Genomic DNA, 20,585 nt, shown 5'->3' with positions numbered 1-20,585 from the left:
GAGAGAGTGGTCTGTACCACGTACATGTTTTGGGAGGATGCCTGTATCTGTTGGAGGTTGTATCTCAGACTAGGAATGTCGATGTATTGAGTTGACATGAGTTCCGGGATTTGTTCAATGAGAAATATTACAATGACGCAGTTCAAATTGCAAAGGCAGATGAGTTTACCAGATTGATGCAGGGCAACATGATTGTGATTGAGTATTCCATGAAGATTGACAGGTTTACCAAGTACTTCTTACTTGGTACCAACAGGTAATTGAGAAGGCCCTTACTACTGAGGGCGCAGAGGATAGGATTTGGCACGAGAATAACACTAGACATGACGCTAGATAGATGGTACCTCAATTTACTGGATTTGGTAGGGGCAGAGGCCCTAGTGACCAAAAGAGGAAGACCCCCAACACTTCTACTACTGCTAGTCTTGTCATGAGGGTTCGGGGTACTCAGGGTGGTCGCCAGGGTGGCAATGATGCCCAGAGAAGTTATCCAGTATGAGCCAGGTGCAGGAGACACCATTTGGGGGAATGTCGTGCTAAGGCATGCTTCCTTTGCAGGGTAGTGGGACACTTTTAGAGAGATTTCCTACAACTGAAGAAACAGGAAAAGAAGAAAGGCGATAGTTTGATGCCAACCATAGTGTTCATGCTGACCTAGTGAGAGGTTGAGGCTAGTCCCCTCTGTAATAACATGTCATATTTCTAGCGCTAGCTCTACTTACACTATATTAATTGATTCTGGTGATACACATTCGTTTGTTTCTAGTAAATTGATTGATAGACTATGTAGGCCTTGTGATTTCCATGCTGTGGGGTTTGGGACCTTATTGCCTATCGGGGAATTAATAGTTTCTAGGAGATTGATTAGATCCTTTCCAGTAGAGAGTTGTTAGTACACCTGATTGAGCTAGCTATGGAGGACTTTGATATGATTTTGGGCCCAAATTTGTTAGCCAATTATGGGGCAACCATAGATTGTAAAAGGAGGATGGTGACGTTTGAGTCAGAGGGTGAGAACCTGGTTGTGTTTGTGGGCCCTGTGAATGGGCCTCGTATTCCTATGATCTCAGCACTGAAGGATAGAGACCTATTGCAAGAAGGATGCATAAGATTCCTAGTGAGTAGTGGATACCACCAGGGATGTGCCAGTTGGGCCGAGAGAAACCAAATTGGTCTGTGAGTTTTTGGATGTGTTCCCAGAGGACTTACCGGGGTTACCGCCTAGACGAGAGATTGAGTTTTTTATAGAGTTTGCATTGGGGATAGAACCAGTATCTAGAGCACCATGATGAACGGCTCCGACAGAGTTGAAGGTACAATTACAAGAGTTACTAGATTTAGGATTCATTAGACCCAACTTCTCACCATGGGGTGCGCCAGTGTTGTTTGTTAAGTAGAAAGATTGGACATTGACAATGTGTATCAATTATAGGGAGTTGAACAAGCTGACTATAAGGAACAAGTACCTACTATAAAGGATTGATGACCTGTTTGACCAGTTGTTGGGCTCGTGAATGAGAAGCCATATCTTGGTCCGCGGAAGTGGGAGGCACCTGCCCCCTCGAAGCAGAAGACACTCGGGCCACTCGCTTTGAATCTGGAGAATGCTCATCTTGACCCCAGTCATCATATTCATAAGAGGAATCTGGGTCTGTCGGAGTGGTCTTTTTCTTTCAATCCGTAATATTTCACAGAAAATCAGGAATGGAGATGTTACAAAGACCATATGTATTGAGATTTGCCGTAGTAAAAAGGTAGGCAACCATCTTCTTTATAACGTCTACTTTAGCCAAGGTCTCAATGCAATGAAACTGTTGAGCATATATTTTGGGAGGATCCAGGTCCCCTGAACCACCAGCTCAATTGTTAGCCCAACAACAATGATAATAATAGCGAAAATGAAATAAAAAAAAAAAAGAGTATGATGCTTAATAGGAGAAGTGCAAAAAAACCCGCGAAATGAGGGAAGGTCTTTGACGAAGAAGAAGTCTTGTTTCCATGATCTGAGATTGGGGATGCCACCCTCAATCATCAGGACTTGAGTATTGGCCTTCTGTAGAAAATAAAAACTCTTCGACTTGGGAGTCGGCATGAGGTTGTACATGAAATACATTTCCCTCAGAGTTGGGGAGTGACCAACACATTTCATAAATTCCATGTATAGGCAACTGAAGGTGAGCAAGCTATTTGGCACCAACTGAAGCGAAGTGAGGCCAAAGTACTTGAGTATTAGAAAAAAAAATAGATGGAGTGGAATAGTTCCTTCCGTCTTCAGGATGTGCACGCTGAACGCTGTAGAGCTAGAGGGTGGCTCGTGTGCATGACACCTAGAAGTAGGCACGTAACATTGGAACTCGCCATTGATCTGGTAGTTGTCCATAAGTTCCATCGACTTATTCTCCCACACGTGGGAAATAAAGGAGGCCACTAGCAGAGGGCCAAAATCTAGCTTCTCGGGCGCCACGTTTCGACGACCTCTCTTTGACATATCTGCAAGACCAAAAGAAAGGGGCGAGGTCAATACAGAGTATTTTACCATCCATTTACATCCCCTCTTCTTTCTACCCGCAACAGTTTTCCACCTAAATGTCGAATGTTGAAGCATTAAAATCACTATTAGAAGCCTTCTCATTAAAAGGGGAATCGGGAGGTGAAGGCTCAGGCAGAAGGTTCTCTTCCATAAACTCTAACTCTATTTGTAAGTCAAGAAGGCTCACTCTGACACTGACTATGTAGTTGTCTAGGTCGCAGGAGGAAGTGACCCCTTCACCCCTCAAGACAGAGTCTATCTCGCTTTCGACAACCTAGATCTTTTGCCTAAGGTCAGCTAACAGATCTAGGTGATACATACAGACTTTTGTTAAGGTCTCGCACACGGGATATGGGTTATCCATAGATGGCTCCAAATCCGACGAGAATAACTCTATGGGCTCAACACTAGGAGATACGCTAGACGATCTGTCAAATGCCATGGAATGACATCTCGTGAAGAACACGGGTGCAAACGTGTGTGTACTATATGATGTGCTACAAGAAACAAAAGAACGGGTTTAAAATCCCTAGACACCTATGAGGTGTAGTAGTGTGTGCGTGAAGTGAACATGGTAATGGAAACTAGCACAGAGCTTCACATGAGGGGGTATCGAGGCTAAAACAACACCACTCCCGAATGGAAACTTGAGCTCACCAAGCATAAGAATGCTAAAAAGAAATGATAAGGGAATACCTCGAGCAGATGAGGAACCCCTGGTGGAAGCTCGTGATTGTTGGAGATGATCACCACTGTCGCTACCAAAGTACCTCACACTAAAACACCTACTCAATAGGAATGCTATCAATGTATCTCGCACCAAAGCACCCGTACACACCACAACTACTTTGGTACATTATACCCAACACCTACAAACATAAGAAGAAAAAGAGACAATTGTAGCACCTCATCCAGATATGTGTATATTTATATGTATATATAATATAATAAATGCTTATATTGAATGATGTTGTGAAGGATATAACCTCCCACCTATTAGAATTCTAAAGACCCAAGTTCCATTAATCTAAAGAAGATTGGGGTACAAAAAAGACTATAAAAGAAATGTCAATTTATAGAAAATCAAATTCCATCCTAGCCCTTGGATTCAATATTCAATCCTTGGTTAAAAATGAAACCTTACACTCACCTCGGAATCCGCGAAGTAAAACTCACATTCACTCTCAAGAAATCATGAAGATCACTACCTACAAAGAGTGTTTCTTCACACTTCCAAAGCAAAGAAGCACACTAACACCACACGTGCCTGAGCACACCATGTAGTGAAGTCTACCAGAGCGTCTAAAGGCCCTCTCCTAGATCGAGGGGCAAGTATAGATGCCAAAATTCCACACCAATTAAAGACCCCAACTCATGTCTAAAGCGCCTGGATGGTCATGCTAGAGCATATTTCATGCAAGTCTTCGCCTCCATGCAAGGCCATCCTCTCGTATATCTCGGGCCCAAGGCATTCACCCTAACTCATACAGGTGCCATGCCCAAGGGTGCCTCATAGAATTTCCTCACGCATACAGGCACCTCGCCCAAGGGTACCTCGTGGGATCGGCTCGCGCATATAGGCGTCATACCCAAGGGCGCCTCGTGGGATCACCTCGCCCAAGGGAACCTCGCGGGATCGCCTTACACATACATTTTCCTTGTCCAAGGGTGGCTCGCGGGATTGCCTTGCGCATAGAGGCGCCTTGCCCAACGGAGCCTCATGAGATTGCCTCACTCGTACAAACGCCTTGCCCAAGGGTGCCTTGCGGGATCACCTCCCTCATACAGGCGCCTTGCCCAAGTGTATATAGGTGCCTTGTGAGACCGTGGTAGGGCCTTCAGGTGCCTCACCCAAGAGTGCCTCGCGAGACCATTGTAGTGCCTTTAGGTGCCTTGCGAGATCACCTCACCACTACGAACGCCTACCTCACTTTGTGATACTCGCACTGGTGATGAGGTCCTTGCTCGCCGCATAAGCCTTATGCCACCAGCGAAGCTTCCTTCGCTTAAAATCTAGTCAAAATAACTCTACTAGTCTTTCAGAAGCACAATGACTTGTTCGCAGTGAGCCTCCAAGGAGGAAGCAATATTCATCAACCTTATCAATCTTGGAAAGGTACAAATGGCGAAGCCATACCAACCCAAAAAGAATAAAGGAAAAAACATAAGTATAGAGCACACGAGGACAGGTGCGTGCGGGCCTAGGAAGCACAACGTACGGACCAGGCATCCACGCCAGAAAAGTAGTGGAACTACAAGGGTAGTACATGGCAGAGCCTCCTCTAGCATGCATCTGACATACCTACCAAACATGTGGTGGAGGTACAACATGGTACCATGTCAGGGGCGACCTTGTAGACCTCTAGCACGTACTGGGACTGACCACTACTCCTTCAGTGCCACTATAACTTGTTCCATGATCTCCTACAACTAGCATAAGCATCTTTTTGTCCCTTCAAGACTTCCTTGTATTAAGAGCCAAAATTGCTCTCCTATAAGTAGGACCTCCCATCACAAAGGAACGGGATCAAAAAAATTACTTTGTAACTTGAGATTTCTAAGAAATACCAACACCTTTCTCCATTTTCACTCTACACTTTTACTTTAAGTTCTTCTATGTTCTTTTCAGTTATTCTTTTACTTATAATCTTACAAGTTTTTCGACTCAACTTCGTTGACAAGTTTTCACTATTAATAATTTTGCCCTGTCTGCGAGAAGAACGAGCATAAAACCACTGTTCTTCCATGATTTTTTCTAAGAAAAGATGCCCATACGCTCAAAATGTCTATAGGAGTCACAAGTGCTAGAGGCTCACGCAGATGGAAACTAGTTGAGGGGCCTCCCTGAGACTCCCTCTGCCGCCTCAAAATGTTGGTGCGCCTAAGGTACACCTAGCCCCTGATGAGGATAGAGAGGCTTAATCTCTAGTTGTTCAACCTAGTAAGATTCCCCAAGCTCTGTCAACCATCCATGCATGTGGTTCAGGTACACATCTTCCTCCTACTCCACCAATGGCACCACGTCCATGTCACCAGGACCCCGGTCCCTTCGCACATAGGCCCAGAAAAAGTCTTTGGGTATACTTGGTGAGCTGAAGCTCTCGAACCTGTTTATATGAGGATGAAATACGCGAGTTGTCGAAAATGAATCAAAGACTAGAGACGACACTATATAATATTCAAGAAGTGTTGAACGACACTGCAAGGAAAGTCGGACATGCCTCTTCCCAAGCACAAGAAAAAAAGGAGGGGAGAGACCACCATCCATGTGGATGACAGGAGGACCCAACATTCCACCAGCAACACTCCTCGATCAAAACATCATGAAGACTATGCACCGATGAGGAAACCCCAAGAGCAAAGGAGAAAGAGTGATGCCAATCCGAGGAACAAAGCAGAAAACACCTCGAAGGTGGACCCGCCGACTTATCAACTCCAGCTAAGACCCCTCCTCTATGCTTCACCAATCGTTGATAATTCCTATATATTTCTTTATAGTTTTCTCAACAAGAGTAGACTGAAGGGCTAAATTTCCAACTTACCAACCACAAAACTCTATACCAACACTGGTAATCTCCTCAGCTAACTTTATTGTGATTTGTTTCAAACTATCCACTTGGCCCGAACCTTTCCGACGTAAGGCACCAGCAACCACATGTGAGATATACCCTTCACCGATTTAACCAATATTTATATCTCATATTCCAATCTTTCTGGACAACAAAATATTTTAACTCTTATGTCCATGTATATCTCACACTTCTCCCCCATATAAGTGGTGTCTCCAGACCTTAGGTGCGAATACCACTGCTATCAGCTCTAATCATGAGTAGGGTATCAATGTTTATATTTCTTTAACTGTCATGAGGCATAAGAAATCACCTTCCCAGCTTGTCTCAAAACGTCGTACTAAACCACAAACTTTTTTTGATCTGAAGGAAGACTGAGTACTGACGCCGTAATTAACAACCACTATAGTTCCTGAAAACTTTTCTTACACTTGTCGGTCTACCCAACTTCAGGTTCTTACGAGTAAACTTACTCAAATGTGTTCCAATCCTCGAGAACCGTTCAACTAAAATATTACCCCGCCATTCCAAGGAATCTTCTAATCTCTGAAGCACTTATTGTCCTTGGCCAATCTCTCACTAGCTCCATCTTGTTTGGATCCACCATAATACAATTCTCTCTCACATTATAACCCAAAATATTACTCGAAGAAGCCAATGCTTACACTTCTTAAACTTCACATGAAAATAATGTTCCCTTAGCCTCTGTAGTACAAAACATAAATGTTCTTCATGTTCTTCTTCTAACTGTGAATAGACAAATATTTCATAAATTAACACCATCACGAACTTTTCTAGACGATCCTCGCACTCTCTATTAGTCAATTCTGTAAAATTCGATGGAGCATTGGTTTGTCCAAAAGACATCCCCAAAAAAATTATGGTGTCCATACCTCATGCGGATAGCAGTCCTTAGAATGTTTTCTTGATCCTTGGCTGGTTATAACCAGATCCAAGATCAACCTTTAATAATCTTGTCTTGGCTTGAAAATGATCACCCGAGTCGTAAATCTTTAAAGGCGATACTATCCTTGATAATCCCATCCAATCATGATAGTCAATACACATCCGTAAAAATCCATCATTCTTCTTCACAAATAATACTGGTGCACCCCACGATGAGAAGCTAGGTCTGATAAATCCTACATCAAGTAGTCCTCGTAACTAGACCTCTAGTTCTGTTAACTCTATCGGTACCATTCACTAACATTCGTTAGATGTCAGTTCTATTCTAGGCACAAATTCTATCACCTACTCATTCTTTCTATGCGGTAATAATTCAAATAGATATTTTGGAGACACATTCAAAACTCTCCAACCAAACTGGTCTCTTCCAACTCAACGGTTCCTGTAGTTGGTTTCTAGCCTTTAACACTGAGGTCGTCGGAACACAGGGTCCATCCATAGCACCCATAATCACAAAGGGATCTTCTCACATAGGCTAAAAATTACCATCTTCCCTCTTTACAATCTATAGTTGTCCCTACTTGGCTATTAAGGTATAACTCATACTATGTCAACAACCTCATTCTATAACTCAACCAAATTCGAAAGTAATTCTTACCATCCAACTCCACCGGTCATGATTCAAACCATCTTCTAGGGGTTACTAACTCTCTAATAGATAATAGGGTACCAATCCTCACACTATGCCCATCATACAGTCTTCAAAATTTGTTTATCAGCGTACTTGATACAAATAGACAAATGGCACTATGTTGTTGCCTATGTGGTATGCCCTCAAAATAAATTCTCTCTCTTTTCCATCCTGACACTATCCTTGAGTACCCCAATATCATTTATCTAACCTGGTGGTACCATAATTATTTACATCCTTTACTTTATAAAACCTGGGTCACTACCCCTACTATATCCTATAAACAAAGGAGTCATTCTCCGAGCATTGCGCCTTAAGACACCCTCTCGAGATCCATTGTTCCCTATCCTCTTAACAATAAAGGACTCTTCTACCACCTGAGCATAGGCAATAACTCTCGATACAGATGTGATTCTCCCATTGCGATCCCTCATCAAATTCAACATCCTAAACAAATCTTTCTTTCATTGAGACTTCTGTTAGCACTAATCGTCTGTAATTTTTTCCAACCTATCAAGTTTCAAGGGACGTTCAGTCACAAAACCATTGCATTGAACATACTAGTGAACTTGTCCTTCTTCGCAGTCCGACTGCATCAATATGATACTTTTCATGTAATATTTCCTAGGACTCCTCCTCGTTCATAGGAACAATCAGTGCGTGTTTGGGATATAACCTCCCATCCTATCCGAGCATCGTCTCATAGCATATACTTGGAATAAGTCATTCTATCATTACCCACCATCCTTATTAAACCCAAGACGAAACTATTCATTCTTATTCGTTGTTCAGTTTCGCTCTAAATGAATGTACGCCTACCTCAAAACCGTAGGTGTTACTTTCAGAACCTTTCTCCCAATGGTTCTGACCGATTTTCTTAAGTCAGGTTACACCACCAAACCTATCAGTGTAGGAATCAAATGCCTTAACTGCCCAGTCTCTGCTCGTGTCTCTGAAATATAGCATGCACCTTAGTTAACATTTGCTCCCACTCCATCAAGAATAATCTAAGGATCCGAATAACCTACTTCATCTCCAAACTCTTGCCACAGATTCTAATTAATAGCCTCAGAATCACTATTCCAAATACTTCTACTGCCAGTCCTTCCGGTTGTCAGGAAATGAAACAAACCTGTAGTTTGTCTCATGGTCTAACCAAACAAACACAGCACCCAAATGCAGCAATAAGTTTAATACACATGTATATAATATTCACACATCCATCAAAAGGCCATGCTCTAGTAGTAAATACCTTGCTCTTTATTCTAGTAAGCAAACAAGGCCTATTGTTCAACTAAATAATTAAACAGGTATTCAACCCATTAATTACCAAACCGTGAGTCGAGATTGTATTTAGCAGTGAGCGTACATGTTCGGTCAATCTTCAGGAACCATAAGCCTTGGCAGCTCTGATTCCAAGTTGGAACATCCTACTAATCTAGGACCGTTACACCATGTGTTTAAAATAGTGCATAACACGATAAATGAGTTATTTGGACTCAAAAGTGTATTTAAAATTAAACTATGGTTTAGGTACTAAAAATTTTGGTCAATAAAATGAAACTTTTCATTTAAAAGGTTCGAATATATACACGGGATCCCAAACATTTATAAAAAAAAGTCATATTAAACATCATCAAAATAGCTGACCTAAGCGACAAAACCGAACTAATTATTCTAAGTTCCTCAAAATAACTTGACCGTGGTGGCCAAGCAGGTCGAATATGTATGCGCCGCACCTAAGCCCTCCAACTCATGGTTGGTCCAAATCTATCTTGCCTTTACTTGCACCATAGATCACCGTGAGCTTGAGCCAAGGCCCAATAAGAAAATCCCACATGGCATAATGGTAATCCAATTATTTATAAGCAATAAGAACATGCTTTACAGTTACAAAGTGCAATCATTCCTAACATATAAATCGTAAACATGTTTTCAAGTTTTCATGTATACTCATCTCAATCACATGAATCATTTACACGGTCCATTAAAAAAACCTAGCCGAACGACCCAACCGAGCGAGGTGCATACTCTGGCACCAAGCATATGGTCTATGTCGAGTGAGTAGGACTGCATCCTTAAACTGTACTCGGATTCACATCCAACATTACACACGCTTGTCAACCGGCCCCACGTTCAACACGATGGCCGAGTATAGATTATACAAATCAACTCTATGTGCATATGCAAGTTTTCTTACCCCGGGCCCTACGTGAAAGATGGAGCGACCTTGAGTACGATCCATTTTCCGAGCCCCCAGAACCCTAGCCACAACATAAATGGTACCCTTATTAGGGATAAACTTTAGATCCCGAGTACCAATCAAGAACCTAACTCTTGGAACCAATATTCATAGTTAACGGGGTAATAGAAACATCCCCTAAGCCCAGTGGTGTAACAACCCGGACTTTCAAGACTCGATAATGCGGAAATATAAATGTTTTCATTTCAACAAAAATGTCTCAAAAACCCGTATAAAAAACTTTTTAAAAAGTCCAATGGCCATACTTAACATTTAATCACAAAATATTTTATAAAGAGTAGAGTGAGCCTAGTTTAGGAAAATTACACAAAATTTCCAAAAATAAAATGGCTTCCCAAAAGGTTGGTCCACATGTACATTTGCAAGGTAGACTCCAGCGCTCACTGACCTTCCTTGCCCTTGCTCTTACCTACAACATGAAACAACTAGGTAAGCGAAAACGCTTAGTAAGTTCAACCTTAAAACAAAGCATGTAGAGAATTAGAGTTTCGGATCCATCCGGACTCTACACAATCAATTTCAAGAATGCTAAAGCGTCCTGGAAAACTTATGGTCATGTCTGGTAACCAATGATAAATTATTTCCTACAAACAGATAAATTCCTGCATGCAGAAAATCCCAGAACAAGAAGATATATTATATTGCAACTATTTCTTATTAACAAATATATCCCTGCACTCAGAAAATCCCAGAGCAAGCAGATATATTTTTTTACAACTATATCTTATCAACAAATGTATCCCTGCACTCAGAAAATCCCAGAGCAAGCAGATATATCATGTCACAATATAATTCAAGACCAACGCTCGACAACTTCCAACAATTTGGGCATAACATGCCCTCCAACATAAATGCTAATCTATAAGAGAGAACCGAGTCTCAACACTAAGATCTAGCCAATAAATATCCCCATCAAGGGTAACTATCGTGTCACCTAGGGCATCGCTATTTATCCAAGAGTAAATCGAATTTACACGGTTTTACAGAGACTTCTATGTTAATCAGTGGTGCTGGTGAGCAGTTTCCCCTAGGGTGTTCAGCCTCACTCAATCTTGGCAACCCCTAGTATCTCTAGGCACTCTCACTGAATGGCCATTATTCACAGCTACTATCTGGGAATAACTTATCAGAGCACTTTCTCGGGTTCTAACTGTTCACTGATTAAGTAAGCATGAGGGCCCCTGGGGCCCATTCATTTTGGCGCCCCTAGGTTTAACCAGCAATCCTCACCTCTTGGCCAGTCATCGCAGTACTGAACCAGACATAATAAAATCAAGCAGTGTGACGAGGATCAGCCATCTAAGATATGACGGATATCTACCATTCATATTTTCTAAATCAGCACTCACTAGACTAACGTCTCTAAGCAACTTTCTATGACAGTATATATATGTGCATGTGTCCCTATACTAACGTACAATACAATAATCGTTTTATGTTGCTGCCACACAATATAAGTTGACTTACTTGGAGTCCTTAGCACTCAGCAGGTTTTCACCCTCCAATGTTCAGTCCAATTACGCTAGCCAATACTGTAGTTATCCATACAGTATACTCGGATTAATTATGACACTCATAATTCATTATTATTATTTTTGGTAGTTTGGTCATTTTAATAAAAGTCATTGTAAGGATTAATGATCCTTATTTGGTTTTTAAACCCATTAAGAAAATTCATACAAAGATATTTGAGATTAAACCCTAAGTCTCGGGGAGACCTATCCTATGGTCTCGATACCTAGGCTCGAGTATCAAAATAGTATTTTCCCACAATCTGCTAAAAATCTTGTTCTTTAAATGCATAGCTATTGACCCGTACTTTCAACAATTCGGTTCAAATATATAGAAGATTTTAGCCGGTATTATATCCAGAAAATACTAATTAATTCCTTAATTATTTTAAAAGAAAATAAACTCTTAATTTTCCTTTTATTTTATCTTAAGGTTTTAATCTCTAAAAACCATTTTAAGAAAAATAGGCTAATATATATATTAATTAGGAAAACCATAAAAAAATTTCCATCTTGACTAGTTAATTTTCCAAAATCAATTTATCAAGTTTACTTACTAGAAAATAATTCACTTGATCATTTTCTCAAAATATAGGATTTTAAACCCTCTTTTAATTTATTAACTAATAATAAATTAATTCTTTTATTTCTAAAAAGAATAAAAGTTCTTTTAATAAATATAATTCACACTCAACTCAAAGTGGTAATTTTAGTGAAAATATGTTTTCAAGACTTACCAAGTTTATATCTTGCAATAAGCAAAATTTTACTTTTTACCCTAAGTTCCAAAATCTCATTTTTTGCACTAAGTGTGAAAAGCCTATTTTTTCACATTTTTAACTACATACTTTGCTAGTTCATAACTTGAAACTTACTTACCCAATTATTACCAAAAATTTTCAATTCCATTTTTTGTATGTCATTTAGGTCAAAATGAGCATTTTTTATTGGTGAAATTATTTTCCAACAATGAGGTAAAAATGACCTTATTTTCAAGTCCTTATTTTTTCCAAACTTTGATAGTTAATAACTTTCAAACCCTTCATTATTTTCTTACCAAATTTTACAGTGGAATACTAGGTTATGCCAGTAATATGTCCCCCAAAGTTTAGAAAAAATTAGGTTCATTTTCCCTATACAGTGGCTGTCCAAACTTGGATCCAAAAATAAGAATACGAAAAAAAACAGTTTTTTACCTAAACTTTGAAATAGCATAACTCACTCATTTTTAAATATTTTTTAGTGTTTCAAAAGCTCAATTTTATGTACTCAATCTCAAAAACATCACAGTAAAATTAAATTTTACAAAATCAATATACAGTGGATGTTTGACCCCTTGGAAATTACAGCTCAAAACTTGTATTTTGTTTTAAGGTTTCCTACAAAACCCTTGGGGGTTTTGATCCCTATTTCAAAAAATTAACACACAAGAATCATAAAAATCATAAAACAACAACCATAACCTTATTACATCACCAATAAGAAACTTTAAGGATTAACTATACAAAATAATGCTTCAAACTAAAAATCATACAATAATAACCATAAAAGTAAACTTTTTTACCTCTTTGGTATTCTTGCTTCACGTGTGGATCTTCCTAGTAATTTTGACTCCTTCAAAACCTTTTAAAGACCCTAACCAACTCCTCCACAACAACATAGATAATTAGGTAATGAAAAATCTATGGTTAAAACTTTACAAAAGTCTAGTTTATGGAAACTTTACCTTAGGGAAAACCCTTCCTATTCCAAGGCTTAAATGCTTCTAAGCCTCCATAGTGTTCTTGAGGTTGAAGGTGGAGAGAAAAACTGAGAGAGTTTTCAAAAATATGATAGTGAAAGAGAGAAAGTGAGTGGTCGGTTTGGGGGGGGGGGGGGGGGTGGTTAGAAGAGTTTATACAACTATAATTATCACCTAAAACACTCAAGTGTTTTTCTACCGACTTGCCCACTTGACATTATCCCCAATATTTAAATAAAATGGGATTAAACTTAAAACCATTTGGTCCACCCAAATAATTTCCCACATGGTCGGCCACCCCTTTAATTATATATGTGATCATATTTTTTTTATATAAAGGTTAATAAATAATTCCTAAGAAGAAAAGTCGAAATTGACTTTCTATACCTTTCTCACTCTTATTAAGTTCTAAACACAAAACTTAACACTAAATAATTAAATTAAATGTCTCCCACATTTAATTTAATTAATCACATAATCCAGGACCTGGTCGATACCAGGACATTTATTTAAAAACTTAGTTTGCGTTAGTTTTATCGACACCTCGGGCTCTTTAGGAAAAATACTGGTTAGTCAATTTAACTAACTTCTAAGTTTTAAGACCTGGTCGTATCCAGGACATTTATTTAAAAACTTAGTTCGCGTTAGTTTTATCGACACCTCGTGTTCTTTAGGAAAAATACTGAATCAATTTAACTAACTTCTAAGTTTTAGGACCTGGTTGTATCCAGGACATTTATTTAAAAACTTAGTTTGCGTTAGTTTTATTGACATCTCGTGCTCTTTAGGAAAAACACTGGTTAGTCAATTTAACTAACTTCTAAGTTTTAGGACCTGGTCATATCCAGGACATTTATTTAAAAACTTAGTTCGCGTTAGTTTTATCGACACCTCGTGTTCTTTAGGAAAAACACTGAATCAATTTAACTAACATTTAAGTTTTAGGACCTGGTTGTATCCAGGACATTTATTTAAAAACTTAGTTCGCGTTAGTTTTATCGACACCTCGTGTTCTTTAGGAAAAACACTAGTTAGTCAATTTAAGTAACTTCTAAGTTTTAGGACCTGGTTGGCGTCCAGGACATTTATTTAAAAACTTAGTTTGTGTTAGTTTTATCGACACCTCGTGTTCTTTAGGAAAAACACTAGTTAGTCAATTTAACTAACTTCTAAGTTTTAGGACCTGGTTGTATCTAGGATATATGCCCCCCAAGTAAACAGAAAGGGATCTTTCTTGGTTACTTAGAACACGCTCTTCTAACACTACACGCACACGGAAACATACACTGATATACAAAAGTACTTCTCATTTTTTAATAAAACAAGGTGGCTTTCATAATTAAACCTTACAAAAGTATGACTATTGATAATATTTCTTTAGGTGTATAGTGTTCCATGTCTGTGGGACTGCTTCTCCATTAGGCCGAGCTAGTTTAAAGGTCCCTTCCTTCACAACCTCTATTTTCTGATAGGGTCCTTCTCAATTTGGTCCCAAAACTCCGTCCTTGGGATCCTTACCGGTTAAGAAGACTCTTCGGAGCACCAGGTCGCCTAAGTTAAAGATGCGTCTCTTTAGCTTTAAGTTGAAATAACGAGTGATCTTTTGTTGATAATGCGCGAGCTGAAGCTGCGAAGCTTCTCGTTTTTCATCAATTAGGTTGAGGGACGCGCTGAGTAATTTGTCGTTCTGGTCTTGGTCAAACGCCCGGACTCTATGCGAGGCTATCTTTGCTTCGACAGGAAGGATGGCCTCGCTCCCGAAAGTCAGGGAGAAAGGAGTGTGACCCGTCGAAGTTCGGTGCGAGGTCTGGTACGCCCACAGCACTTGGGGGAGCTGTTCAGGCCAAACTCCCTTGGCTTCATCCAACCTCTTCTTAAGGCTCGCTTTTAGTGTCTTGTTCACAGCCTCGACCTGTCCATTAGCCTGGGGGTAGGCCATGGAGGAAATTTTTTTAATTATGTCGTGCCTCTCGTAGAATTTGGTGAAGAAATCGCTATCGAACTGGGTTCCGTTATCCGACACGATCTTCTTTGGTAGCCCGAATCAACAGATAATATTCTTAACCACAAAGTCGAGGACCCTCTTTGATGTAATCGTCGCCAGGGGCTCTGTTTCTGCCCATTTCATGAAGTAGTCAATAGCCACCACCGCATAGCGAACTCCTCCTTGTCCCATGGGCAGGGCACCAACTAAATCAATTCCCCAGATCGCAAACGGCCACGGGGACGAGATCATCTTCAGCTCGACTGGAGGGGCTCGGGCGACCGTGGCGAACCACTGGCACTTGTCGCACTTTTGGACATAAGAAAATGAGTCCTTCGATAAAGTGGGCCAATAATATCCTTGCCTTAATATCTTAAAGGCCAGGTTTTGCCTCCCAGCGTGTTCTCCACAAAATCCCTCATGCATCTCCTGCAGAATAGTTTTTGCTTCACCTGGAAGAACACACTGCAGAAGAGGTAAAGAAAGACCACGCTGGTATAACGTCCTGTCTACCATTGCATACCTTGGAGCTTGGTAAAGTATACTCCTTGCGTTGTTTCGCTCTTCAGGCAACTTTCATGTTGTGAGGTACTCGACTATGGGAGTCATCTAGGTCTACCTGGTGTCGATCATCTCGACCTCTCTCCCGGTTTCCTCTATGCTTGGCATTTCCAAGAATTACACCTGTACCAGGCCCAAGGTTTCGGCCTCCGCAGAGGTTGCGAGCTTCGCTAAGGCTTTAGCATTGGCATTCTGCTCCCGAGGTATCTGTTCAACTAGGTTGTACTCAAATTCGGGCAACTCTTTCTTTACCTTGGCCAGGTAGGCCGCCATCTTGGTTCCCCACGCTTGGTATTCTCCTGACACCTGGTTTACCACAAGCTGGGAATCGCTATAGCACTGGATGGAGCTGGCCTTCAGCTCCTGGGCCACCCTTAGCCCAGCCAATAAAGCTTCGTATTTGGCCTCGTTGTTGGATGCTTCGAATCTGAACCGCAACGCGGAGTGGAAACGATGTCCCTCAAGGGATATCAAAATGACTCCAGCTCCGGATCCGTTCTCGTTAGACAAATCATCTACAAAGACTTTCCACGAGGCTCGTACTAGTTCTTCAACTGGTTCTTCTTGGAATCCCGTGCACTCTGCTACAAAATCAGCCAGAGCTTGGCTTTTGATCGCAGTTCACAGCACATACAGTATCTCGAAATGGCTGAGCTCGATAGCCCACTTCAAAAGACGTCCCGATGCCTCAAGTTTCTGCAATACCTGCCTTAAAGGTTGATCGGTTATGACATGGATTATATGGGACTGGAAGTACGACCTGAGCTTTCTAGAGGCCGTGATAAGGCAGAACACCATCTTGTCCATCATCGGATATCTAGACTCGACTCCGAGAAGCCTCTTGCTAATGTAGTAGACTGGCTTTTGAGACTGGTCCTCCTCACGAACCAGCACGGCGCTGGCTGCGTCTTCCATTACAGCTAGGTAAAGAAAAAGAGGCTCTCCTACTGTTGGCTTAGATAACACGGGCAGCTCAGCTAAATGTGATTTTAGGCCGAGGAAAGCACGCTCACACTCATCAGTCCACACAAATTTTTTTATTTCCCCGGAGCAGGCTATAGAATGGCAAACACTTGTCGATTGATTTAGAAATGAACCGATTCAGGGCTGCCACCCTTCCTGTTAGACTTTGGACGTCATTTTGCGACTGGGGCGATGGCATTTCGAGTAGCGGCCTGATTTTATCGGGGTTCACCTCTATTCCTCAGGTGTTGACTATGAAACCCAGAAATTTTCTTGACGCAACCCCGAAGGTACATTTTTGGGGATTCAGCCTCATGTCGTACTGCCTTAAAATCTTAAAACATTCCTTCAGATCGGGGACATGGTTATCGGCAGTTTTCGACTTGACCAATATGTCGTCAACATACACTTCCATGTTTTTCCCGTTCTGATTAGCAAACATTATGTTGACCAATCTCTGATATGTAGCTCCTGCATTCTTCAGCCCAAAGGGCATGACCTTGTAACAATAAACGTTAGTTGGGGTCATGAAGCTAGTGTGTTCCTGGTCCGCAGGATTCATGGCGATCTGGTTATAGCTCGAGTATGCATCCATAAAGGACATGAGCTCGTGCCCCGCAGTGGCATCTACCAATTGGTCAATTCTCGGCAAGGGGAAGAAATCTTTGGGGCAGGCTTTATTCAGATCGGAAAAGTCGATGCAGGTCCGCCACTTCCCGTTGGGCTTCGGGACCAAAACAGGATTGGCGACCCAGATCGGGTATTTTTCCTCGCGAATAAAACCGCACCTTAAGAGTCGAGCTACTTCCTCTTCTAAGGCCTCAGCTCGGGTCGTGCCTAGGCGCCTTTGTTTCTGGGACTTCACAGGCACATTTTTGTCCATGTTGAGGGTGTGCATGATGACGCTTAGGCTGATCCCTATCACGTCTTCATGAGACCAGGCGAACACATCTAGATTCTCTTATAGAAATCTCAGCAGCTCCACCTTTCTCTCATTACATATGTTTTTCCCGAGCTTCACTACCTTCGAGAGGTCTTTCGGATCGATGTTCACCTCTTTGAGTTCTTCGATGGCCTGGAGCATGGATCTATCTTCGCCTATCCTGGGGTCGATATCATCATTCAAGGTGATACCTTCCCCGTTGGCTTCCTGAGGTTTTTCTATCTCAGGAATAGATCTTACTCCTTGAGATCCCTCATTTCCGCTTTGAATGGTCATCGTCTGCTGCCCGGGTCATGATTTTCCCTTCATGGAAATGCTATAGCATTCCCTGGCAGCGAGCAGATCACCTCGGACCGTACATATCCCCGTAGAGGAGGGGAACTTGACTACGAGATGGCGGATAGAAGTTATGGCCTCAAATGCCATCAATGTAGGTCGGCCCAGAATAGCGTTGTATGCGATGGGACAATCGATAACCACGAAATCGAGGAGCTTAGAGACAGTTCGGGGCCCGTCTCCCAAGGTTATTACTAGCTCAATTGTTCCTATCGCTGCCGACCCTTCCCTGGAAAATGCATACAACATCATCGAGGTGGCCTTCAGCTTAGCGACAGACAATCCCATTTTCTCCAACGTAGACCGGAACAGCAGGTTCACCGAACTCCCATTATCGACTAGTATCCTCCTAACTCTCTGGTTGGCAAGCTGGGAGGTTATGGCTAGAGGATCGTTATGGGGGAACTGGACGTGACTAGCGTCCTCCTCGGTAAAAATGATTGGTTGCCTCTCCAATCGGTGTTGTTTGGGTAGATGCTGCTCCGGGATGAATTCCTCTCCGTTGTGAGCCTTCAACTCATTGACATATCTCTTCTGAGCACCTCTGCTCGTGCCAGCCAAATGAGGGCCTCCGGAGATTGTGGATGTCTCTCCTCCTAGTACAGGAGGAGGGGTATCTAGACTTATCCGGGGCTCGGGCAGATTTACCGGAGCTTCCGGGGCTGGCTGACTAGTAGGAACCCGGTTCCGCGCATATTGAGCCAAAGGTCCGGCTCTAATGAGTGTCTCGATCTCATCATTCAAATGCCTACAATCGTCAATGTTGTGGCCAATTTCGTTGTGGAATCGGCCTTGGAAGGGTCCATCTTAGCCTTCTGGTGTTTCAAAGGCTCCAGATTTTTCCAGGTAGAGTTTGCTAGGAAAATGTGCTCCCTAGTGTTTGTGAGCTCGGTATAAGCTGCGTAGACTGGCTTAAACTTTTCCACGGGCTTGTTCTTCTTCGGGCCGTGCTGGCTGCCCTCGCCACTTCCCTTTCTCTTGCCTCCACCCCCTTGGTTATTCTGGGCAATGGTTTGAGTCATTTTCACGAAATCTGTTTCCGCTCCAACGGGCTAATCAAGGGTTTGGCTGGTTCCCTTGACCGATGCTCGCGCCTCTTCCAGGTTTATTCGTTCCTGGGCCTTGTTCAGGAACTCATCCACGGTGCTGACACCTCTTCTTTTTGTCTCTTTCCATAGCCTGCCTCCAACAAGGATTCTAGTCCTCAAGGCCATAAGCTTGGAACTATCATCCGCGTCCCTGGCTCAAGCCGCGACGTTTGCGAACCTGCTTAGGTAAGCTTTCAAAGGTTCCCCGGGCTGTTGCTTCACATTCGCCAGGGTGTCAGCTTTGACGCCGGCAGCTTGAGAAGCTCGAAATGCCCTCTTGAAGTCGACAGAAATATTCTTCCACAAGCTGATGGAATGCTTTTTACACTACTTGAACCACTGCCTAGCTAGCCCGATCAAGGTGGAAGGGAACATCAAACACCTCAACTCGAGGTCAACATTATGGGCCATCATCAGGGTAATGAACATACTCAAATGATCTGACAGGTCTCCGTCTCCGTCGAATTTAGACAGGTGGGGCATCCGGAAACCCGGCGGGTACGTTGTGGCTGCTATGTTGGAGGCAAAAAGCTTGAGTTCGTCCCCCGAGTCATACTCGTCCTTCTCCTTTTCTGAAAAGATCTTCTTCAATAGCTCCTCCATCTGAGCTAGACGTTCTAGGGTCTGGTCCTTAATCCCTTGGTTGTTCTGGGGCTGTTCAACAGCTCCAGTTCCATTGTACGCGTTAGGCAGGTTATTGTCCCTCCAAGCTTGAGCTCGGTTAGGTGGAACATTCCCACTGTCACGTACTTCGGAAAGACCATCCTCTCGATGAGCATGATTTCCATTTCTGGCCGGATTCCCCCTCTGCGAGTTGAGGCGATCTCGAAGGTTGGCCCTCGAGGTGGCCCGAGGGCTTTGCGCCGAACTTAAGCGATTACGCAGGTCTCCACCGGATCTGCCACTTCAAGTAGCTTCTGTTGGAAAGGCTTGGAGCCCGCTGCTGGGGGTGAGGATCTGAGACCTCCCCACGTGCTTGGGGGCAATGGGAAGGATCAGCGGGAGAAGGATTTCTTCTGCTGCTCCCATGTGTCGGAATGTCTCGAACTGGATGGGGAGGAGATGGGTATCTTATCGGCGACGGGGGATGCCTAACTGGCGAAGTGATCCTAGTCCCATCCGGGCGGATCAAATTAACTCGCGGCTGTTCTACTCTACCATCTCCAGCATCTGCACCCGGTGGTCTGACCTCGGCATGGAAGGGCTGGCCAGAGTAGGTTTTTCTGCGTGACCCTTCCCCGGATCTCCTCCGCGAGCTGCCACGAGCCGTTCTGGACGCGTTCGATGGTGGAATCAAGCTAGGAATCGAGGTTCTGATTGATCAGATGAATTGTTGATTGGCCCTGGGAAACTCCTCAAACATGGCTTCCTGGTTATGGTGTGACATGGGTGCAGAACTCGGGGTTGAGGTTCTGACCGATCGACTTGGCCTGGGCCTATTATCCCCGTGGGACTTGTGAGTCCCACTTTGTCTCTTTCCGACGTTAACGTCAGTTACA

Source organism: Humulus lupulus, chromosome X (genome assembly GCF_963169125.1).
Source record: "Humulus lupulus chromosome X, drHumLupu1.1, whole genome shotgun sequence".
Classification (NCBI taxonomy): Eukaryota; Viridiplantae; Streptophyta; class Magnoliopsida; order Rosales; family Cannabaceae; genus Humulus; species Humulus lupulus.
Note: the sequence above shows the minus strand (reverse complement) of the source record.